At 40.2% G+C, this 26,336-nt stretch overlaps 1 long non-coding RNA gene across 1 annotated transcript; it reads right to left on the bottom strand.

Annotated features, from left to right (window-relative positions):
- Positions 1–2,680: 2,680 nt before the first annotated feature.
- On the bottom strand, positions 2,681–18,669 carry LOC117805178. The gene is made up of 2 exons (XR_004629358.1): positions 17,873–18,669; positions 2,681–3,043 (listed from the first exon to the last, which is right to left on the bottom strand). It is a non-coding gene; the product is annotated as an uncharacterized LOC117805178 (long non-coding RNA).
- Positions 18,670–26,336: the final 7,667 nt, after the last annotated feature.

The raw sequence follows: 26,336 nt of genomic DNA, 5'->3' as shown, positions 1-26,336 counted from the left end.
ATTATTCTGCTGTCAAAAGTCCTGCCTTAGTAGTCTTTTCCTTTTTTCTGCTCTAACCTGTGACCCCTCCTTATTTCCTGTGGTGGGGGTCTGTTATGAGATGAAGTATTTTTGGGGATGCGACAAGTTCAAGTTCAACCTTTTCTTTCCCTTTGTCTCACCAGGCATAATCAAACACACGTGTGCACATTTTGGAGGGTGAAAGAGGGCCAAGGTGAGGGTCCGGTTTCGATAAAGTAGACCCCACTTACAGGAAAATATTCAGCAGTCAAGGAAAATATTTGAAACAGAAATAATTAACCCAGGGAGCAGATGGGAAACTGAGGCAGTGTGTGAGCAAAACAACCTGAGGTTTGGTCTGCCACTGCTGGGTCATGAACGATCTTTTAAGGCACGGTGGTGCGCAGTTATGGCTAGCAATATAGATAACAGCATGGCTTTTTGGATATTATTTGAAATGCTTAAATGCATTTTTAAAGCAATGATGCCTTTTATTAATTTAAAGAGAACACTTAAACTTAAAAATGTTCAGCTATAAACACAAAATGTTAACATTAGCACATGCAAAGGAGGTTATTAATTTGGATAATTAATAATGTATTCATTTAAAAATATTTAATTTCAGGAGTTGTACAACCGTTAGGGAAATCAGGTGCTTTCATTAATATGCATGTTCAGTGTTCCAAACTCTAACAATAGGTGTGTATGCTGTGTAGTTTGTGTCAGTACTTCTTCCTAACTTTCTGCGTTTACACAAATGTGGCTGCACATTGAGTTAAAAAAGACTTAATGTGCACACTGCTGCTTCTGATGCGTGAAGTCATGCAGAGCAAAGCTAACTGAGTCTATGTTATGTTACCAATTATTGTCAGAGGAGGACTGATGTAGTAAATAAATGGTGCTATAAAGTCAGGAAGTCACTAATGAACCAATAATGAACATTCAAATTAACACAAGTAGTGCACACAGGAGACTGGCTTTGCACAAATTCAGATCAAATTGCTCTGGCTGGCCTGGCTGATACCCTGGAAACAATTTAAAATCAATTCAGCAGTATTTAAGCTAATGCCTAAGCTTTCACGCTGGTCTCTCTTTCTCTTTAATCTATATTTTTTACAGTTTGATGTGATCCTTTCCTGCAGCAAAAAGCTTGAGGATAAAAGAAACCCACAAAAGAGGCTGTTTCAGATTCTAGGGACTTATAAGGTGCCTGTTAAAAAATTCTTATTTGTTTCAACAACAGGAGATGGTGACAGAAAATATTTTTGATTGAATGCTGGAAAGGGAGCTCAGCAGTGAATGAATGTGCTGCACGTTCTCGTCATTTCTCACATTCTCACACCGGGAATTCAGCATCTGGAATTGGCAGTGGGGAGGCTAACACCTTGGCGAGGGCTCTCTCTGTCAGCTTATTACACAGCGAGTAAATTTTGTGGTTTTTCCTCATATTGCAACAGCGGGCCCCAAATGCTCAGTGAGATACACCATGGTAACAGAGACACAGAGCAATGCCTTTTGGTCTATTTTTCTAGTCTTATACAAGAAGCATGCTTTCAGCTTATTTTGCTCCAATATTCAAGGCCCCGGCATATTATGTGTCAGACCCTGGGAGTGCATTTTATCTTGGAGAAAAACGCCTCTTTGAATCTCACTTTAGAAGATGTATCTTTTTCTCTGCAGCTTTCTTGTTTCTTGGGCTGCCACACATTTCAGTTTCAACAAATGCTTGCCAAATTTAAAATGCACAGATCAAGCATCTCCATCATGTACAGAGGTAAAACTCTGCTCACACCTGTAGAGTGATTGGCTTTTTATGGGCATGATTTAATGAAGGCAGACACTGAGTTGAATGATTTGAATTTGTTTTCCACAAAAAGAATGACTGTGTTGTGTTTCATTGAGCAGCAAAACCCTAAAAAAAAATTAAAAATGTATTTGGACTCATTTATAAGGACATTATTTTAAGCAAAAATGATTTATTATCAATGGATGTAATTTGGCTATGTTATTTTAGATTGTTGTGGATTAATACGTTTGATGAAAGAACATTAGATTTGGACATACTGCAGTCAACCTGATTTGCCATCTGCATCCCTACATAAACACCATGTACAGGATTTCCAAGATTTGTAATATAGGAGGGGTGTGGAACCAATCCCAGCAGACCTTGCCAGTTACTGTGAACGGGGAACACACCGAGGTGGTCAGATCAGCCCGATGAGAATCAGAAAGAATTAAGCTACGATGAGGTGAACCAAGATTGAGTGTTGATCTAAAGCAGCTGGGCGCCTTGGCCTGCGTCCACACTTAACCATGAGGGACAGATTGTGGAACAGTCGCAGACACACACAGACGCAATCTGCACCCGGCCACACACGCTGTATCACACATATACACACCTCACTCGCCACACAAGTCAAGAAATACATAAACACAGATGCAAATTTGATTATATGCATTCACCTCTGCACATATAATTACACTTAAAGCTCATTTGAGGAACCTGCTGTTTGTTCCATTTGGGCGCCCCCTGTGGTTGAAGTGATACCTCTTCTGTCCATTACATGTGTTAATCACGTCTTCAGACAAATATCATCATATATAAAAGTTGTCAATATTTTTGCTTCAGCCTGTTTCATAACCAGTCAAGTTGAAGTATCGCACATATCAACAAACAAAATAACTGATACTCTACAGAATTTATTTTCAGATCTAACATTGCAGACATGAGCTGGTTGCAGATGCCATTTCTCTCTCTCTCATGAACTCTGTGTGTTACATTCTTCTGGCCTCCCACAGAATGTTTTCATCCCATTCATGCCCTCTTCAACACTGCCTCTCTTTAGGACACAGAGCCTAATAGGAGGACATCATGTGCTGAAATGTTCCCCACATGCTTTTCGCATCTTCCCTCAGATGCCTGAACAGGGTCAGAAAAAGCACTGAGCAATGTAACCTTCTTTGCATTTCATCAACTCGCAGCACCCGAAAGGCATCTCGGCTCATCGAGACGGGAACACATGGCGACAGCTCCTCATCCAACCTGGAAAATGTAAACCGACAAGGCAAACAAATGACAATTACAAACCCTGATAATGTTAATTAAACATTGTTTCTAGAACCAGTGCAATGCCACGGCTAATGAAGACCTTCCAGTTAATGAGGAGTACAACATGATTACGGACAGAGACAAGGACTCTTCTGATCACTCTTCATTGACGATGGTTTCTGCACACGCATACACACATACACGCATCAGCAGTTTATATCCCCTCGGTGGTTGTTAACACTGATGCCAGAATTGAGATTTATGGTAGCCAAGAGTGTCTACTGTTTCCCCTTAGCTTATCAACATGATCAGATTATCATTAGGGGAATGATGCAACTGCTGCAGTTTCACACAGTGGCCCCCTTTGCAGAACAGAAAACTCATTCTTTAGGCTTTTATGAGGACTATAAATTTCTGTGACTTTTTATATCATAGCAGGACAGACACATAGAATGTAGTCAGCTGTGTCTGTTTTCCTACAGGGCAAAATATTGTTTTGTAGGATTTATTTATGGGGTGTTATGAAGGTCAAGTGTGTGGAAAAGATCAGATTTTATTGACAATTGTGGAGACTCATGTGACCAATAATCTTCCCTAAATAATGAAGACAAATTGTAATTCTGAGTCAGTAATGACAAACAGAGAAAAATGAATAAGAGGGGATTAAATCACTTTACTTTCACATTTCAAAGGCCATGGTATTTGAAGACAGAACTTGTCCTGAGCTCATCGCCGGGTCCTGAAAATGTTACATTAACAAATGATAGCAATTTTTTATGGTTCCGTAATGAGCGTATGTTTCAGCCGACTACTTCAAGCTGAGGAGGGGAAGTCAGCTGTCATCCTTTGTGGACTCTAACTATGGAGGTAAGCAATACAAATGGGCTCTCTCTTATAATGAGATGTTAGCCCAAGTATCACATAGAGCTTTTAATCGTCCGTAACATGCTCTGTGGGAAGATAAAGTGAGATAACAAGCTAAGTGTTGGAGTTCAAAGGAAGTCTTGCCGAGAGAATCACACTATGATGTCGGGTGTATATGCCTTGGCCCTTGTAGAATTAATCTTCTATGTTTAAGATGTAAACAGGCAGTGACTGAGCTGTTTAAAATGTCATCTTGATGGATTTATTTTCTCCTAGTCCTTTTCATATGTGAAATATAGCTTTCTTTTAGAAAGCAAATGTGAAATCCATATTTTAATGGAGTCAAGTAAGTCCTTAATATTTGTTTTTTCAACAAATATCAGTTATGTGTTAGTAAAGTTGTATCTTATACAATAGATAATAGATAAAATATCTTAGACACCTTTCCTCATGTCAATAAAAAAATCTTCAGTTTTTCCACTACAACATTGACACACAGGCTTCATAGATGTACAAATTTGCTTCTCTGGGTCCAAATCAAATATTGATATTCGTGCTCTGGTATCAAAGTTAGAAAGGCCCGTATCGTGACAACACTATTTCGAGTCCACCTTAAGGGGAGTTCCACTTCCTCCACTGTTTCCGCCCCATGTATCGACAATAAATTAATGGACCTCTGCAGCACTCAGCACTCAGCCAGTGAGTGGCACCCCATTGATTTCAAGGTGTACTCTTGCCCATATATGGCTTTCTGAATAACCCTTTAAGGTGCAGGAAGAGTGCTCAGACAGTCCACCGCAAGGATGAAGCTCTGTCTGGATAAATATTTCAACACTTGGACTTTGCTTATTGATTGGGGCAGTAATTTCCACACATGCCACCCAGGGGAGACAGGCACTAATGATGCTGGTTCCACCGTGTCCAGCCAAGGCTTTCCCACAAAGACATACTTCCAAGTCCCGGGCCTGTGAATTATGAGATAAAACATTAACAGCTTTAGAAAGTGTTGCACATGCCCACATACCCAACCCCCCCTCCATGAACAAAGTCTGATGTCTCATCAGCAGGGCCCAAAGAAGGTAATGGCAACCTTGGTTTGAAGCCAAACTGCCTGAAAAAAGTTTTCAATACTTTCTGACTCTGAAAATTATTTCTCATCACTTCTGGAAGATATACGTTCTAATATGTTGCAATGGAAAATGAGAGAAACTGCTAAATCTAAGTTATGTTGAGCATTAAAGCTCTAAAACATTGTTCCTGTTGTCTGTTAAAGCACTCCTGAAATTGCAGCAGGACTTCGACCATGCACCGCCTCATATTAGGTAGATTCCTTCATTTTCTATTGTGTCGGAGCCCATGGCAGTGCCAGTGCAGATGCATTTGCCCAAAGCACCCCAATGGCTTGTCACTTTTCTTGCCCCTGGCAGAGGAACCACACTAAATCCCAGTTGTTTGTATGCATGTCTTTGCCTGTGCCCCTCTAAAAGGGAGCTCTATTGGATTTGTGTGTCCCCCATGGGCTCCATAAAGAGTAAAATATCTCATGAAGACTCTGGCTGCATGCTGCGAGGATAGCGGTTTAATATATGTTGCTGTGTCTCGCATCCTCTGGGGTGATGAGGTGATGAGAGCTAGTTTCCCACCTGTGGGGCGACACTAACAATTTGCACTAACGCTAAGGCAAGTGAGCGCAGCCTCAGCAGCAGGAGAGCAGAGAGAGGGAGTGTTTCTGTTGCTCCAACGTGCTAATTACCTCTCCGGTAAAGTGTACAGTGACTCCCCCCTCTCTCCTCTTGGCCTGGCGCCTCCCGCCATCAACATAATGAGAACATAACTTTTTATTCTGAATACCTAAATATCTCCTTAAGTGATCGATAATGTGCATCATCATAAATCACGTCTGGGATTGCCTGAAATTATTCCACTAGTCAATACTGTGTGCCGCAGAAGACTTTTGAGAGGGACTAATGGTGAGATATAGCTGCCTTTGGGGAGATATGAGGGATATTCATGCATATGTATAGCGCAAAGTTTCTCACCCCTGAGCAGGAGTGAGACCAGGGTTGACGCTCGACAGGCACTTCTGGGCCCGCTGTGTGGCATCGGGCCCAGCAGGAAGAGCAGAGTAACCGGTGTCTGGTGGTGAGCTTGGCCGTGAAAATGCTCCATTAATTCTTAACGCAATTAAGCCAGCGTCAAGAAGAGAAATTAAGGGAGCTCCTTATTTAGCAGACAGAAAAGTCTTTTTTAAAAGGGCGCTAATACAGTGATTACTCAGATTTGGGGGAAATCATTTACAAAAAGGGCCACATGGGAAGAAAAGGGACTGTGCTTTGCTGACATTTCAGTAAAAGTTGTTTTGTTTTTATCTCACTGTAATATGTTTTGGTCAGTGGAGGTGGAACACACAAGTCATTTCCCAGCAATTTTTCCTTGTATCCTAAGTTTCTGCATAAAGAGTTTTGTACGGCTAAAGAAGAAAAAGTAGTCCTGCACTGTGATGGTTTTTAAATGCTCTGGAGCACAGAGCTGAAGCTCTCTAGTGGCACTGCATCCGATCAGCTGCAATCTTGACCGTTCCTGGAGTTGGAGAGGGATTACCCCACAGCCGTGCCTGGGCAGTTGGTTTGGTTATTAAAAGAAAATAATGATTATGCACTGCAAGGACTTGCTGTGCATAACAAGCTACATTTATGTAAATGTCAACAAAAAAAAGTGAGCAATTTTAACACACGGAAGGATATTAGGTGTTTACTCAAACACAGTTATTGAAATGACAGTAAATATATTCAGAGAGCCTTCATTTAATAAGATTACATCTCTTACATTTTTCCCTTTTACAGCAAATGATAAAGTGATGAATCATTGTCATTTCTTTGTACTGCTATTTAAATAGTCACTGCATCAATGTCAAGAGAATATGAAACTTACAGGTTCTAAATGGACCTACAAAAACAAAAATTTCAAACTGCCAAAAAGTACAAATCCTTTAAAATATCATTCAACATTTGTGGTTGCAACTGTGATATTTATTAGAATGAAAAGAACAGCAATTGTGTTTTTATCAAACATTTGAAACAATCCCTTTTATTATTGATCCGGTTCATCAGAACAGCTGCTCTTCTTTCACAAAATTTAAGTGGAAATAATAATCATTTGGACCTTTACTATATACAATTTTATTTATATATTACTTTTTCTTTTTTTTTTTTGGTGGGGTGGGGGCTTTGTCTTTGTTTTTCTTCATGCTCACATTGGTACCCATTCCATATCTTTGCTGCTCAAATCATAAAAAATCCCCCAAATTGTCAGGACAAGACAGCGAGCTGAGCAATGAGCAATTTCTGCTCCTTAGTATGCACATAGTATTGTGATGGACCCCGGGAATACAGCTGCAGAGGCACCTGCAGGTTCATTTGCAAGCAAGCATTCAAAATCTCTAAGGAATCATTTCAAACTCCTGATTGGACACCTGTCAGCTCTTGCGATTCACCAGGCATTATTAAATTGTAGCTAATGATTGGTAAATTTCAGCCAATCACATGGATTGACAAGAGGACTCCATAAAGAGAGGAATTTGTGTCAGCGCCGCTCTGGAAAGGGCGAAAGCTCAGTAAATTAGTGTCTGCATGGATAATACATTTGATCCTGATTAGTGCATGCAAAATGTCAGCAGATTTTTGAGAAACGCTGACAACAAGCAGAACATCCGCTAAGAGCAGTCAAAAGTTTTTGTATGTGCAAGGATTTCGGGGGCAGAGGAAAAATATTTGTGTGTGTGTGTGTGTGTGTGTGTGTGTGTGTGTGTGTGTGGGTGTGGGTGTGGGTGTGGGTGTCTGGTGTGTACAATGCCATTGTGAGAGCATGGTCTGTGAGTGTGTGTGTATATCTGGGTGAGTTTTTGTCCATATGTGTGTGTGTGTGTGTGTGTGTGTGTGTGTGTGTGTGTGTGTGTGTGTGTGTGTGTGTGTGTGTGTGTGTGTGTGTGTGTGTGTGTGTGTGTGTGTTTTTCCCCTGTCCCAGAGGGAGGGTGCCGAATAACAGGCCCTTTTTGACAGGCTGGGACGCTGAGAGCTGTCAGCCCCCTCGCCAGGACCAGGATGAGAAGGGAGAGAGAGAGAGAGAGAGAGCGAGGGAGAGGGAGACAGGGGATTGGGGGGCTCCGTGTGTTTAGACTAATAGGAGGCCAGCGTTCAGCTTCTCCTCCAGCAAGAACAGACAGTTGAAATCTCTGGGCAGTTAGCACAGCGCTGCCTCTCAAAGATTTCCTGTCAGATCATGTCTATAAGAGGGGAAGAGGTTCTCAATAGCAAAGGGAGGAGAAAAAAAGATATGGAGGAGGAGGAAAAAGCAGCACCTGGAAAAATCGTCTGCCTTCATGAGAATTGAGAAGCCTGAATGGAGTTCTAAAGTTTGCTTGACAAGGCCCATGCCGTGCACACCATGGATGTTTGACAATTCAACTCTAAAAAGGTTGGCAGTGAGTGTGAAAGCAATTAATAACACAATACTATTTGGGATTAAGGAGATAAAATGCAATTGTAACTGTGTTTAACCTTCTGGCCATTGGCATTATGTTGAATTAAACTCATCTGAATGCATAATTTCCACAACTCTCACATCTTCATTAGGGAACAAAATCAGATGGAAATTTCAAGCAGAGTTACTGAGAGCAGAAAAGCTGTCACGCAGAGTTAAAGTGTCCTAATTGTCAGCATAACAAACCTATTGAATTGGGAAAGATGTAAAATGTGCTGCCACTATAGAAGGTGCTTAACCTCATTTTGTCAAAAATATTTTCAGCTAATTAGTTTCACAAAAGAGGGCAAGTTGGTGCTAAAAAGTTTAACTGGCAAATATGTTTCATTTTCATTAAGTGCGCATGCAGACGTGGTTGAAATATTATAAGGCTCCCAGCTGGAGCTATTTCTAAAATAGTGCCGAACCCTTTGGAAACAAAAAGAAGCTGTTAATCATTTGAAAAACATGGTGATGGATTCAAAGAGAGACTGTAATGTCTAACATGTGGAGGCTCTCTTAGCTGATTCACACACAGGAAGCAACAATTCAGGCTGACTGTTCTGTAGACCAGGGAAGCATCTACCCTCTGTGTATAAGTCAGTTCCACCTCTCAGTATACAGTGTTTGTTTATTTGCATATATCCACAAATATTATCACTAGCTTGTTTATTTTTTCAGATATTCTCAGAAAAGACACATTTGTAAAATGCTCTCATTTGGCTGCCAGACACGCTGACAACACTGACCTTACGCCCATTATTAGGCGCTTCTCTGATATCTAAATATTTAATTGCATCCTGGTGTGAGAGTCAAATATCTATTACAGCACACATTATGTATAACAGTGTTGATGTTCTGCAGTAGCTCTTGGTTTTAATCTAAAGATAATTGATGTGTTATGAAGACATGGAGCCAAGATAGAGTGTAGCACACCACCAAGTCACAGCCTTGCAGAAAACATCACTTAATGCAAGAGTAAAATGTCAACATTACCATACATTGCTAATTAGACGCTTTGTCACCAGTTTTAAAATCTGGGGTTTTCACATAATGAACGGTTTGCTGGGAAATGTCGTCCCGAGGCATGATATTAAATGCAAATATCGACAAAGTGTTTCCTTTTCTGTGTCAGAATGAGGAAAGCAGTGTGGCGGTGAGATCAGGCTGAATTAATTTTGAAAGGATGCAGGCGGCTTCATTTGTAGTCATCTCTCCACCATGGCTACACGGACAAGTGCATTTCATCTAATTAGCAATGCCTGCTACAGAACATGTGTCGCCGGGTAAGTGAATAGACAGGAGCATAATGTGTACACCGCATCAGATAACTTTAACATACTGTCGGTGGGGCGACGTGACTTGCAAATCACTTCATATTTGGGATTAATTTGATCTGAAGTTAATCTGATGTGGAGATTATAGTTAGACAAAATAAAGGCATGAGCTTCCTGACTGTGTCCTTCACCCCTGACCTATCAGATTTCTCCCTCAAGTTTGAGTCATACATTAAGACCTTGCTTTGGCTTAAGGCAGGAAACACTTAACATTGTATGGACTGTGATTTTGAAGGTTAAAGTTGGTTTGGGGGAACTTTCTGGAATGATGGCTGATGCTACAAGTTGGATTTTATTGGAATTTTGATCAGGGATTTTAATACATTTATAAAAAGAAATACTTTTGAGTTCATTGTAATACATAAGTAGTACCAGCACTGTGGGCTTAATATCCGGCAGTGACTCTTGATACAGATGCAAAACCATACTTCAAGGTTCATCATTATTCCAGCAGGAAGGACTGCTCTATCTGCACACATTCAAAAACACTGTGACTTGCATTACCCAATAACAATCATCAACCTCGATTCTTTTCCCTTTGCAGAAACACTTCATGACGACTGCTGCAGGAGAAACTGTAAAAGATAAACGTCCTGAAACAGAAAACAATTAACACACTGACCCATAACATTGACAGCCTTCGCAGTTTGGCATTGGCGCACTCTGTGTGCTGTCACATCCCCTAGCTTTCTGTTAAAATGTGTAGGAATGCATCTCTGCTTATTGAATTGTTGAGGGGGGACCCTTGCCTGGGGGTTAATACAACAATTTACTCTGGACTGCCTGTGGATGTGTTGCCGTGATTTGTTTGGTGAACATTGTCAGCCTGCAGGCTTTGGCGTGCTCTTCGCCTCCCTGTTAAGTGGGAAGATGTAGTGAGTTCCAGGGGAGCTCCATCATTTGCCTCCAACAGTAACGCTGTTTAATAAGTCATAGGAAATGAAAGATGGCTCCGTGCATCATGGATTTCACATCACCCTTATTTGGCTTTCATATCATGGTTTTTCACATGCGCCTCACGGACAAGTTCCATTTATGTGGCTTCTGAAAGATCAGCTGTCAAGTGCACTTAGTCTTAATGCAAAGTTACAGATTGCATCACATAATTCATTTTTTGACTCTGTAAAAACAGTTTTTGCCCAATTAAATACATTTACACATGCCTTATGCTGGTATGTATTTCATATCTACTAAAATTAACCATTACATCCCTAACCTGGCCCATAAAAACGATGATATTGCCATGCAAAGTAACACACTTTCACTGCTCATAATCAAATTCAAAATTTCAGTAAATACACCGCTCTGTGTTCAGCAAGATGGAAAAAAAATTGGCCCGATGTGGCTTTTATCTTGTGCGAATACAGCATGCAGTTTGATTTTCAACGTGCTGTTGATAACATCACATCCATTCATGACACATTTTTGTTCTGTTGCAACCTCCGTCTCTGCACCTCTGCCATTTCTTTATGCCTCAAGTGTCAATGAAACCACAATGCCATAGAGTATAATGAGGTTTATATTTAGCTGCACTCCGTGCACTGCCTTGCCTAAAGTTTGAGTGTGAGCTCCAATCTGTCAAAACAAAGTCCTATTTTTTTCAAACACACCTGCTCAATATAAATTATCCTCTGCTGTGGGATTTTTTTTTCTTTTTTGGCCATGTCAGGCAGATCATCAACATTCAGCAGTTTCTGGCCTGCCTTTCCAGGTGCACTGCCAATGATGACCAATCACAGAGCCAGGGGACTTCTATTGTGGATTGTGTTTTGCTGACATTTTCTATGTGGCTTGAATTTAGAATAGATCAAATCAGTGAAGCCTCCTTTCATTTTGGAATTCAAAATGATGTTGGGATAAATATTGGCAACATCTGCTGGAGTTGTATCAAGTACTCTTGTTCTCAGTGATGGCATCAGAAAAAGATCAGATTGGAGCAGAACAATGTGCTGCAGATCTTGGTAAGCCATGAAGCAGCTTTTATGCCAAATGGAGGTGGAATCATCTGTCAGGTGGGTAGCTTCCTCCTCAATTTAAGCTTCCCCTTTCATCGGGATAACCACTGTTTCACCGTTGTCCCCTTCAACAGTAGCAGAAAAAGACTGAGGGGAGGAATGTCTACTGGCAGGTATGATTGTAGTCCAACACAATGTTATCATCCGCACACAGTTTTGTCGAACATTTGGAGAAAATCATTTTGCTCGATCTTTGACTGTCTGCTGGGCTGTGAGGCAGCTGTTGGGAGACTCGCCACCTGGTGAGCAGCTTTGAAGTACACTTTGAGGATTAAATTATTCATTCAGGATGGCGACATGTATCCAGCTTGCCTGAGACTGGGGAGAAGATTTTTTTGCCTCCTGCAGCTCAGCTTCACTGGACAGTATTTCAGCACACCAGGCTTCATCCCATTTTATGAAAATACAGACTTTTCAAAAAGAGTCCCAATTCTTTGCAGACAAGACTGGGTTATAATACAGAACACAGTCTCCCGCAGTCAAAATTGAGATTATTAGCATGATAAAGTTATATTGTACATGAAATATTTCATGATCTGTGCCCTTCTTAGCATGTCTGCAGGATGTCCCTGATTTGAAAATGATTGTGTCCACCACAAGGCTTTGACTTGAAATGAAATTCTGCTTAAATGAAAATTAGGATGGATATCCAGCTCTGAAAAATTCAACCCTTATTTTGACTTTTAATTTGGTTACAGCACTTTGAAGATAAGTCCTTGTGTGTTCACAAAGGTTTGAGGCTACAAATGGAAAAAGCAATTTAGATTTGATTAATAATGTGGGTGATTGACAGGAAATTAAAATGGGCCTGGACCGTGACAAGGACGCCCAAAAAACTCAGCTGTGAAATTGATGGGCTACCCATCACTGTTTGTTCTTTGTCAGAAATACCCTGTATTGCCTGGTTTGCTTGTAACTGTCATCAAACACATTAAAAACTATAATGTCTGGACATCAATGCTATTTAATCAAATATATGTTTAGACACTATCATTACAAATAGCTTATATAAAATGGCTATAGGTTGTTGCTTTTCAGAAAGGTCAAACAATGTTTTGTAAGTACAAAATGCCTATGCACCTAAGTTGGGGGGAGCTGACAATACTAGTGTCAGATTTCAAACATTACTATACATGGTCGATTAATAAGGGCAGGCAGTAATATGAGGAAGCACCGCCTTCTTTTTATCTGTGGTGTGTTAAATGGTAAGCAAAATAAATGTATATATTGAGGATGGGACATGATTTTCGGATATTCAAATATTCGTTCACTTGGTAAAATTTGAAGAGTTACTGCGAATATTTTCTCGTTTAAGAAGTACAATTTTTCATCATTTTTACCTTTGCCTGGTTGTAATACAGTATTCTCACCAGACGTTGGCTACAGAGCGTCTTAAAGCTGTTTACTAACCTCATTAAGTAACAGAAGAAAAATAATGCTTACTGCATTAAATAGCAAAAGAAGAAGAAAACATTAGGGACAGTCGCTTCAATTTTCTCCGTTTCTGAATCTCATGCTACTACACATGTATTTCCAGAGACTGAGCATGGCTGTAAAATGTAAACAAACACGCCATGCCTCGTCACAGAAACACTGACATAGAGTTTGAGATGCTTCCAGTGCACGCTACTAGCAGCACCTCATTCTGCTGCTGGTTTATGCAACTGCAACACAAGCAGGCCGTTAACTGGACTGGTCTCTGTGTATGTGTATGTGTGTGTGTGTGTGTGTGTGTGTGTGGGGGGGGGGGGGGGGGGGGGGTTATTTGAATAACCGCCGAATAGATGTCATTGATTATCGAATAGTATCTTGGCTTGAGATGCCCATCCATAATATATATTTATTTGCAAACCTTGTTTTCCATATTTTGCATACTTAAATGAAATATTTCTAACATGACTGCACATCTGTGGCACCATCCAGTGATATCACTATCTGGAAGCAGGATCACCAACCAGGTAAAAGCATCATCAAAAAAGCAACAGTCCCTTGCTGACGCCTTCCATCATACATACCCAGCCAAGTTCTATCAAACAACACACAAAGGTATTGAAAACGAATTGGCTCAAGCACAGAGACCTGTTCTCACTTCAGATAGTTGGACCTTGCAGGGCAACAGAAAATACCCTACTGTGACTGTTCACTATATGTCTGATTGGGAAATGAAGAGCACAGTACTCAAAACCCTTCCACGGTATGAAAGTCATACAAGAGCTGATTCAGTAACCACAGATACTATTTTGTTTGTATGAATATTCACTTATTTTAAATCATGAAATACACATAGAAGGTTTTGGAACGGAAATGTCATTTTACCTAATAGTAAACTAAAGAAATAATTGTCACCATATTGAATTATCGGTCCCAGGAAACAAAATCACTTTGAAAATTATCCCATAAAAAATCTTGATACCTAATGGATAATTTTCCCACCCTTATTAACTTACAATGATAGCAGACTGTGGACTACTCTGTTGGAGTAAATCAAGAAACGAAGACAGAAGGCACAGAGTTTAATGTAAATAAGGACTAATTGTTTTTCAGTGGAGCAGCTCCACATCCAACAGGAGGAAGAGAGAGTCGTTTCAGATAGATATGCATAGTTTCACAAGGCTGCAAACACACACACAGACACACAGAAATGAGTAGCCTTCCCACATTCTGTCACAATACACAATCTAACCTGTCAGTGAATTTGCTGCAGTTGAGTACAGTATGATTTACACCATGTTTTATGTGAGAATTTTCTGTACTGCAGAGCCGGTTTTCTTCTGTAATAGTAAGCGTTAGCCACTGCAGAGAGACTGCAATGAGCAAGCAGTGAGATACTGTAGGATTTTATCTCTACTGACACAGGGGATCAAATTATGAGAAGGCCCTCAAGGCCTGCATGCCACAGAAAAGTGTGAACCCTGTGGTTATGTAATAATTGTCTTGGCTGACTCAATTCACCACAAATTTGACTATTCTGAGATCAAGCTGGAGCAGGAAATTGGGTGGTTTTACTTGACCAGCCGAACAAAGAATCACCACCTTGTTAGCCAGGGTCGTTTCTGTACATGGGTTTAGTGCCTGCTGACTGGTTTCTTCCTCATGGGATAAATTAGGGGTATAGGGTTATGTCTATTATGTCATATTCACTTTTCCCTGTTGTCTAACTTCTGAAACTCTAAATGAAACAAAGACGCAAGACTTGAAATAATGTTTTAAGCTAGACTGAGATGGTGTCAACTTCCTCTCTTATGTGGCTTGTCACATTAATGATCAGCCTGGGCAGTGCATTGCAGATGTAGGCCCAGTTAAACACAGCGCTTCACTGCTTTAAAATTGACCACATCGTATTCATAATGCCCCAGATCTATACTCTCTCAGGTATACGTAGCTTGAGGGTACTTCCAAGTGGCAGGATTTAATTATATGCCATATTTAGACATACTTTAAACTGATTTAAAAGGACAGAAAGAGATGATGGAGTCCCAGTATTCCAAGATAAAGCCCAGGTGACATCAGAAAAGCACATAATCTGGCTGTGTAAGCCCCTGTTCCTATCTCTGTGCCCCTTCTCAGCCCCAGATAGGTCTGGACTTTTTAAATCAGACAGTCATTGTATCTGCTAACTTTTCTTGATAATTGCAGATAAATGGGAGGACTTGGATGGCTGGTATTCTTAGTTTCAGAGTCTCTTGGGAATGTCCATCCTCCAATAACATTGTCTGAGATAGAGGCATAAGGCGCCATATGTTTCATGATTCCTGCAAAGCTTCCAGGAAAGAGGGAAATAATTCAACATGTCACATCTGCTCACAGACCCGTCCAGAAGGATTTATCACTAATTCAAGTGGTTTCTAAACTGTTTGAATTACAACCACGACGGCTGTACTTTTCACCATAATCTTCTTACATGTTGCCATCTGCACCGCTAAGGACTTAATGTTCCACAGAGGAAGTGGCCAGCACGACCTATGATCGATTCAAATGCCAAGTGGGGGCCATTTGAGTGATCTTGGCAAAGGTCAAACAGGAAGTGATGTTTGATGCTGAACACAGAGATAATACATTATGTTATGAGAAGTGTTGAACATAAAATAAAAGACCAACAGTGTGTGTGGAAAAGTCATGAGGCCTTCTTCAACTCTTTTCAAGAAGCTCATTTTACTTTTTCTTTGGTGAAGTAAAACTGTCAAACAATCAACAAACAATCAAACTGTGAGCGAACAGCAGAAATGCCTTAGTTTTCCTCAAGCATTAAGTGTGTTCACCTCTTAAAAAAAGATGGTAGCAGTAGTTGTCAAAAACAACTTCTCTCTATACTATGCATGCTCTGCAATTATAACAAACACTGGTGATATTTGCAGACAGTTTTCTGCGTACTAATAAAGACTGCTCTAAAATGAAACTTTGTAGTCTGACAAGCAAAGACAACTTAATCAAATAAAAAACTTCGCCTGATCACGCATTAACAATTGTACCTTTATTTTATTGCTTTCTGAACAACATTTGTGAAGAAGAATTGTTTGTACAATGCCAAACTCTATGAGTAATTTGTTGTTTTATAAAGAGAGGAGGGATGATGAAATATTGCCTGTATGTAGGCAAACACAAGGTCAGCGCCATGGCAGTGAGGTAAAAATGAGTCCAAATCACATTGAACAGAACAAATATCCATTAAAATGAAAACTTGGCATAGAAATATCAAATCATAAATGACTAATAAAATGTTCTTCGGCTCAAAATGAAGTTTGTTTAATGTAGATCCAACAGCTAAAACACAGCAGCCACATTTATGGCAATGACTGCATCAGAGTATTGAAAGCACAAAGCAACAAAACATTACAATTTCTTCAACAGCACATAAAATGTTACGACAAGCATCCACAGTGTTTACAAAAACTCCATTAGAATATGTAAAGAGCACTGCAGTCACAGTGCACATATCAACAATATCAACAGAATGTACAGACAGCGCAGACATTCTACAGCTCAGTTACATCGTCAGCATATGAAACAAGCACTGCACAGCCACAGTGCGTGTTTAAATGACTCACCTCGTAATGTAACAGCACTGAACATACCCATCGTGCATATTACAATTACTTCATCCCAATATTAAAAGAGCACTGCACAGCCACAGTGGATAACAAGGTAACTTACCTATATATGAAACACAGCATCATAATGAATTAATCAGAATATGTGTGAAGAGCAACGCACATAGCCACATTGTCAACAGAATATTTGAAAAGTACTGCACCACGTTAACATTGCATCATATAATGCATTTATCAGAATACGAAAACAGCACTGCTTATGCCACATTGCAAATTGCACTAACATCATCAGAATATCAAAAGAGCAGTGCACACAGCTGTAGTGTGCACGTAACACAACATTTATCAGGATATATTTAGAACATTGCACACAACCACTAAGCATATTGCATTGATCAGAATACATAAAGAGCACTGTCCACAGCCACAGCACATACCATACTGCACTTATCTGAATAAATAAGGGGGACTTTCTGTAGCATATTAAGATTACTTGCCTGTATATGAAACAGCACTGAACACAGCCATACTGCATAATACAATAACTTCAACAGAATATGAAAAGCACTGCACAGGGTCTGATTGCAAACTGTAATATCATCGTATCATAAAGAGATCACTGCAAACAGCAGCAGCAATTATAACAGGAGTTTTTCTCAAGTATGAAAAAGCTGCAAACAACCACAGATCATGTTACTTCACCAAAATAAGGAATGAGTGCTGCATAAAGCAAAAATGCATATTATAATACAATAATTTTCATTATATAGCAGAATAAGGAATAAGTAGTCACAGCTGTTGAGTACACCACAATAAATGCACCATATTTAAGAAAGCAGGACTGCACAAAGCCACAGTATCGAACTACAACAACTTAACCAGATTAAGACAGAGCACTGCACACAGTCACACTGTATATTATAATAAAGTCATGTGATCATTAAAAGAACACTGCAAAGCCACAGTTCATATCACAATAACTTGACCAGACCATGAAACAGCCCTGCACAGCCAGAATGATCAAATATATATTTTTCTTACCTTTATGAAGTTAACTCGCTGAGAAAAATTTCCTTTCTCCTTAAACTCCTCGATTACATCATCACAGCAAAGGTCAGGAGGATCTCGTTCTCTGTTGTTGTCAGCATAAGGGCCTCCATTGTATCCTGTGACACATCTGCTCCTGGGGTTTGATACTGCCAATCTTCAAAGTGGAGAAACTTATTCCACATGCAACTGGTGTGCAGGTGAGCGTCAAGCAAGTGTATTGACCTTCCTTGAAATAGATATACGTGAACAAGCTCGACTGCTGTGGGAGTGAATAGCAGCAAAGTGCATAGACTTTGGATTTTGCAAGTCTTTTGCGCATCAGGTACATTTTGTCTTGCGCAGTCTCCATGTCCTCTCCAGGCAGATTGGCTAACAGCAAGATGACTGGCCTGTTTACATCGTGATATATTTGCATTGAATTGCCACCACCTGATGTGCTTCACACAAAAATTTGTAATTTCAAATCTTTAAGTTTCAGATACGACCCGCTCCCCAGTCTGCTTTAGGCGCGTCTGGCCTCAGTAATCCGCTTTCATAGTCTTCTTTTGTTTTTCTTTGGCATTGTTTACTGTCAACATCTGGTTGCAACGTCGGTGAATTCAACACATCGTCTTCTTATAAGGTTGGTACATTTCCGCTGAAGCACGCTCTCCTTTTCTTCCTCTTCTCCTTCATTGTGTACACGGTGCCCCAAACTTGAAGTCAACAGTCTCAATTTCCGCCCTCACTTATCCTTCCTCTTGCTACTTCTAGACATATCTACTTCGGTGAACCACTTTCTTAACCACTTCTTATTTGACCTCTAATGCTTTCAGCTGCATTAAATATTATGGATATGTTTTTTAAATAAGACCGTAAAAAAAATAAAAAATTTAATTTAACCAACAACTGTAATGATTTCTTTCTACGGTGGCCCTGAAGTGCAGATCCCAATGGCAATTTAGAAAAAACTACGACATTAACCATACTGGAAGAAGTAGGAACCCTCAGGGTACATGACTCGTCGCTGATTGGACTGCTCTATCCTTTGATCTGGAAGGACATGGTTTATTTTCAATTGCAATTGTTTTTTCTCGAATTGCCGTAGTTTTTTCTGAATGCTGTAGTGTTTTTTCTGAATTGCCATAGAGTTTTCTGAATTGCCGTAGCGTCTTCTGAATTGCCGTAGAGTTTTCTGAATTGCTGTAGTTTTTTCTGAATTGCTGTAGTGTTTTCTGAATTGCCATAGAGTTTTCTGAATTGCCGTAGCGTCTTCTGAATTGCCGTAGAGTTTTCTGAATTGCTGTAGTTTTTTCTGAATTGCTGTAGTTTTTTCTGAATTGCCGTAGAGTTTTCTGAATTGCTGTAGTTTTTTCTGAATTGCTGTACTGTTATCTGAATTGCCGTAGCGTCTTCTGAATTGCCGTAGAGTTTTCTGAATTGCTGTAGTTTTTTCTGAATTGCCGCTGTTTTCTGAATTGCCGTAGTTTTTTCTGAATTGCTGTAGTGTTATCTGAATTGCCGTAGTGTTTTCTGATTTGCCGTAGCGTTTTCTGAATTGCTGTAGAGTTTTCTGAATTGCCATAGTTTTTTCTGAATTGCCGCTGTGTTTTCTGATTTGCCATAGTTTTTTCTGAATTGCTGTAGTGTTTTTTCTGAATTGCCGCTGTCTTTTCTGATTTGCCGTAGTGATTTGCACTTCAGGGCCACTGTAATTTCCGGTATATTCGACCATGACTCGTACTTAATGTGACAGGCAAGAGGCAACCTCCGGTCTCAAACGATGAAGCCCATGGGGAAGTGTTATAAACTGCAATACATCGAGAATCCACTTGGAGCTGGCTGCAGAAACACCGGAAACCACATAGACATGAATGGGAAAGATACGATCTTTGCAGAATTAATAAACAAGTTTACAACCTGGTTCAAAAAACGGCTTGGCCCTACAAAGCTAATCTCTCTAATGGCACAAATTGTACAGGGGGTGAATTTTTTTGTTACGTGACGGTTCAGAAGATATTAAGATTCCAAGTTTTTGCCCAAATAAGGACATGACTGACGCCCGGTCGGGGACACATAGCTATTGGCTAGGAGGCTCACACTAGGTCACACTCTGCCTGTTTGAGTTCTGCACTTCCAATATGGCTGCCGCTGTCGATTGGCTTCCAAACAGCGCTTAGGAACAGATGGGTGACGTCACGGATACTACGTCCATATTTTATACAGTCTATGGTGACAGGATGGTCAGGACAATATAGCCAGCCACTGAATAGAATGTGAAATTAGAAAGCAGTTAAGTACAACTTTACCTTGGTCAATTCTAGCTCCACCCATGTTTCAATTTAACCAGGTTTTTCAGAATACTTATCAGAGCGCAACTAGAGAGATGAGTAATCTCGAATGACGGTGTACCTGTGCCCAGAAAGCTATCGTCATTCAGGTGCAGCTACTCCACCTCTTCCCCAGCAGCTGCACAGGATCTTCCCAATTGACCAGTATGGATTATATTTTTTTGTGAGAGCAGTATACAGACACTTTATGTGTTTAGTGCATTTTGACACTGGATTTTGTTTTTAACGGATAAAGTGATTGTAAAACATTTTCATTGAACTTTGAAGAGCAGTGCTTCACACACTCAAGGCCTAGAAATTGCAGCTGGCTCTCAGAGACGTTATTTACCTGAAGTGCTATAATGACTGGAACCATACTTGAAGCCTGCAGCTGTTTTAATGATGAGTAAATATCTCTTTTTTTATTTTTTGACCAATGGCAATGTTGCTCTTCTGTTGTGCTGCAGATTATTCCACACATCACACAGTATGCATCTGTTTCCTTTCCTCGCTTAGTCACGATTGTCTTTGCATATTTGATTTATTAATCTGTGCTTTGGAGTGAGACTTGTTTTGAGCCTTGTTTGATGTGTTTATGCTTGACTTCATTGTGTATTCACTTAAGTTGGTTCTGGTTTAGTATCAGTGGTTTTGCCTCCAGCTTCGAAGCCTGTCTAAATGCTATGCTGCTTGTGTGGTTAGTCAATGTCATAGCCAGAGCAAGTCACTGGCAAAGTTTTGTTTTTAAGTGTTGGTGGTCAGACTTCAAAGTCCCAAAAATAGGAGCAATAATAAAGCAGGATCCAATTTGTTGCAGAGAGCAGCAAAATGCAGAGGAAGTTTGATTATATTCCGTCTTTGGTGTTTTAATTGACTAAACTTTTGGTGTTTTTAACAATGCGTTGTCACCAAACTTTAGCAGGACATGGTTTTGTTGTTGAAAGATTCCTAACTTTTCCATGAATTATTTTCTTTATTTCCCTGAATGAGTCAATTAATTCCATTAAAGCAGCACAGAGTCTAGCGAGACTTTCATTTCACCAGACATGCTGCTGAGATGAAAATCCTTATTTACTCCATTTTCTGTGCTGTTATCCCTCGGCTGCTCTTATTATTGTGAGCAGTCTGTAAGCTGGTGCAGATTAGTTGAGTTATTCATTACAGAGGGTGTCTGTTGTCGATTGCAGAGCTTATCCACTGTGATTAATGCTGGGTTTGTGTAACTACCAAAGAAAACAAAGACTGGTATTTTAAAGGGTCTTCTCCACTAAGGGATACATTGGAAAGATACACTTACAATATGTCACATGCTGTGTAATTTTCTGTTAATGTTTTGTCCATGAACAGATGAAGCCACTGATGTTCCAACTTTTATTACATGCCTCTGTTACTGCAGCTGTCAAGAGAAACTCAGTATTTTGAGTTTGTTTTTTCAGCAGTCATGTTGCAAAACATAGTATTATTAAATACTGAAAACCATTAACATAAATCATTTTGGAGTGACCTACACACGAAATGCACTATTAATACATGTGGAGAGGAATTTTATGCTGTCATTCTCTGTATGTAAAGCAATGCAAATGGTCCTTCTCTGTTAGAATTTTTGCAGTGTTTTATTGTTTCCCCTGCCAATGCTGGTTTGGTTTATTCATTGTTGATACCAAATATTATACAGGAGAAGTCTGCTGATTCTCTGGTATGTTTAAATTTGTGGTAAAACAGGGATTTACTGCTGTTAAATTCCTCTTTTCTGTGACATGGGTATATCACAAGTAATTCTCTTCTACATTGTGTGTGTGCTTGTCAACATCGCCACTCTCACTGGTGTGTGCACACTCATGAATACACACATATGTATGCAAGTGAAGCCTCTGCTCTGTTGCAACTCAGTTTTAGTATTGGACATGGGCAATTCCCCGAGGCAAGGATCCGCTCTCCACCCAAACAATGAGGTGCAGCTTTTGCTCTCCCGGTGAACGAGGGGAAGCAAGCCCATTCAGGAGGTCAGCTCCGAGCTGTTGACATTGCTCCCTGGTTGCCTGTAGTCCTGGGCAGAGCCTCATTATCACAGGGTCTGCTTGGAAGAGAGTGGGCTTCGTTAGGAAGCAGCTGTCAGTGCTGAGGGGGCGAAGGCAAAGGGAAACAGCAGAGAAAGTAGAGCCTACACTGCAGTCCATTTGCAGTGGCGCTCAAGGGCCAGTTGGCTTCAGTTTTATAGTCTGCTTTTGTGTGTGTTTGCACAGTGTGCACGTGTGATTCTGACCTCTGTGTCTGTCAGTGTATGCAAGTACTGAGTGAATCTTATTACCTGTAAGCCAGTGTTTTCACTTGTTATACATCCCATTGTCTGTGATTCATTTCTGTCATTGACTTGGTGAATGCTGGTCAGGGCTGTTTTCACTCCAACTTCGATTTCAAAGGACAACATACGAAGTCGCTATAAACTGGCCTCCTTTGGTTCCCGTTTGGCTTATGTCTTAAGTTTCCGTGATGGCAAATTGCATTATTGGAACTTTCTTATCTGTGGGATATTTCAAAAAATGTCTTGCAAAGAATACAAAGTTATTCTGAGCAGCTAGGTTTGCAAGTTGAAACAACAGAAATAGAGTAAGAGGAAATGTCTGTGGCAAGGGTTATTATAGAAAAATAATTTCAAAGAGTTTTTGCAGAGAGCCATTTATCATGAATTATGGGGAACAAGATGAAATGTGTAGTGGAGGTCTGCAGCAGGTGTCAGGTTTCATGTCTGTCATACTCGTTCAGTGACCGGGTCTAATGAGATGCTACATGCTGCCTGGGACTCGAGCTGGAAAACTGCTGTTCTGGTGCACATTAGAATCTGGGGAATTCCAAAAATCCAGCATCTGGTGAAAAACAGAGCAACCCTCTGTGGCACAGCGGTCATTAACTTGTGGGATTTACTGCGATACGATACCCTGTTGAGAAAAAGTTTCCACGCTGATGAGAACAGTTCTCCCAACTTTACCAATTTTCTGCCCAGCGGAAGCAACACGAGTCAGGCAAAGAAGCTCCCAATGCCTTTCTCTTAAGGATTGTAATGGATATTAAATGATGACATACAGATGTAGTCAAAGAAGTGAGGGCTGCAGCTGAGCGGATTAAGGCTGAGATCAGTGAGTTGTTGAAAAGTAAAAGGATTGATATGGTGTTGCTTGGGGAAAGTTTAGGCATGACGTATTAGATTTCCACATTTGAACCGTTAAAGTGATTATATCACATGTATAAAAGATGCACTATGAAAGAACTCATGAGCATTTGAGGAGAGAAAGTTTGACAAGCATTGATTCACTATTTTATTCAGCTCTCTTATAATCCACTTTTCCATTATACAAAACATAAAATATATATTTATATTTAAATCTTTTTCTAAAACATAGTTCTAGGCATTATTCCCCACCGAGCTGAAAACTACCAAAAAAAGAAGCACATTTTTTTGTCTTTGCACAAGTAGTCCCACTGAGAATCACACCCTTATGTCAAGTACTGTCTGCGCACTGATGTATGCAGAGCCACACACACTTAACAATGGTGCCTTGGAGTAATGATTGACAGCCATCCTGAGAGTTATAACTGCTGTAAGGAAGAATCAGACATCATCTCCAGACCATACTTAGATACAGGGACAGCGACTTAAAGTCACTGACATTGTCATCAAAACTAGACATGTGAGGGCTTTTCTTTGTTCATAAGCTAAATTGGGAATTTACTTTTAGTTCATTAATGTTTTAGTATTTTTTCCTGACAAGTGTTCTGATTTTTTACTGCTTCCAATTAGGGCTGAACGATTTTGGAAAATAATCTAATTGCGATTTTTTTCCTTAATATTGTGATTGCGATTTGATATGCGATTATTTTTTCAAGGTCCTCTTCTCATGTATTTTTCAACAAACACAAGCAATAAATCAATCTGTATTATAAAAAATAGCAGATGTATTATACACAAACAGTTCTTTCTCATAGGCTAGACTTCTGTTAAGATAAAGGCAAATGAAGCATGAATTAATATAAATGACGGTTTATTTATCTACTTCAATTACAGTTGTAAACTTACCAAATACTTTGACTTGCAGTCTTGTAAGCGTTCAATACAACTACTTAACAAAATTCTGCCAAACAAGTATTTTGAGTTCAAAGTATGTTTTGATGTGACTCAGCCGACTGAAGGTGTTGCGCACAGCGGAGACGCTCAGCTGGGGGTTGCGGCTGAGTGACAGGTCTCTTTTTTCTCCACTGCCGGACTGATTCTGACCCGGTTGCGCTCCTGGCTGACAACTGACCACGTAAACCTTGTTGCTGACCCAAGATGTCAACAACAAAATAACAAATCAAAACTTAGCGTGGCTGAAGTTATTTTCTTCATCCCCTGCTCGCACGTGTCTCGTTCTTCGTTTTTGGCCGTCGGCAAACCAGCTGAAAGGTGCATTACGGCCACCCACTGCATGCATGTCACGTAAGGTTGCATCTGTGTACATGTAACTTTTTTTTTTTTTTTTTGAATTGCAGCCTTTGAAAATTGCATTCTATTACATTGCAATGTCGGTTTGAATTCGATTAATCATTCAGCCCTACTTCCAATCCAACCACTCAAATGTCAGAACCTCAGGACCTGGATATCAGCATGGGATTGTGGGTATTGGGTACAAAGTATCTATACCACACAGGTCTTGCACTTATTACGTGAGTGATCCACACAGATGTGCAGCAGTGTTGTGGCTATGTCCTACAGCAAGTTGCACAGTTGTGTACAGGACAGACAGGCCCACAGTGCTTCAACAGTTGTGTTAACCTGCAGGCTTTAAGGTGCAAATGTGTAACCATTTGATATGTTTACATGTATTAGAGTTCTCATGATACCAGAGTGCCACTCTCTCTGCTGAGTGCAATTTTACATCTAAATCCAAAAGGCGTCTAAACATCAGCTTCTAATGTTGTAGGCGCTCACCATGGACTGTATAAATGATGTACGTAGTATTCGTGTCATCACCCATCTGTTTCTGAAGCACTGCTTTGAAGCTAAGCGTGGGTGGGAACCTATATTTAAAAATTCACCTCAGTACAGTGTGTGACGATCGAGATATGAACTATCCAGACTACACTCATTTTTGTACCAGGCCGTAATTTCTGCTGTAAAGATCAGCTTGAGCCAGCCTCAAGGGGACACTCAAGAAACTGCAGTTTTTAACACTTTCGCATTGGCTTCTCAGCCATAATTTACACCCAAAATAAAATATCCTATGAATTTTTATTGTTGATCCAAGAAGAACCAGAAGTATGGAGAGAGTGTGCTCTGCCTGTTGTTGTGGAATACAGTTCACTCAGGGCCTCACCAAGAGATCACAAACACAGTTCTGGCTCGGCTATACCAACCAAAGTAATCCCTCAGAAGATAAAAACTGTCTTAGGAAACATTCCCCATTGTTATAAGTCTGAAAGACCAGTCCTTCAGTCACTGAACAACTGCTGCTCAATCAATCGAGATCTTTAATAGCAATTTCCAGGCACCCTGGTGCTATTGATTTCAGTCGACAAACATTTCACTTTGATCATTATGATCCCAGGCCTGCAGCACACTTCCCGGGGCTTCCCCTCATGAGAGGCTCACAATTGGTCTGGAAATGGCAATGTAGTGACGGCTGCCTCATCGACTGTGTCGGTCCACAGCGGAGAGAGAAATTGAATCGTGTTTAAGGATATGGAGTACACAAACAAGTTAACATCCATGAAAAATGATTATTCAGGGGACATTTTATTTTGTTTTAGTGTTTCTCTAAAACTCTTTCTACCTTTTTTTTTTTATTCATGTCAGAACTTGATGCCAGCTTGAGCCAGTTATTCGTCCTCTTCTCTCTCCTGTAAATAGTTCATTAGTTTCCCATGCACCCTTTGGTAAGCCTTATTGTTCAGCAAACCAATATTATCTGATAAGACGAAGCACACAGAAGGAGCTCTGGAGACTAATTAGAAGTCCTCAAACTTGAAAATCTGTTCAAAGTCCTGTTGTTGCCAACACACAGAGGCAGTGACCCGGGGTCTCATTTAATGTTTCTAAGTATCTATTAATGTTCCTTCAGTTATGTTTAGAGCTAGAGGAGGCTCGGGAGCAGGAACTGATGGATGAGAAACAT

This window comes from Notolabrus celidotus, chromosome 2 (assembly GCF_009762535.1).
Source record: "Notolabrus celidotus isolate fNotCel1 chromosome 2, fNotCel1.pri, whole genome shotgun sequence".
Taxonomy (NCBI): Eukaryota; Metazoa; Chordata; class Actinopteri; order Labriformes; family Labridae; genus Notolabrus; species Notolabrus celidotus.
The sequence above is the reverse complement of the archived record's forward strand: the minus strand, read 5'-3'. Positions and strand labels throughout refer to the sequence as shown.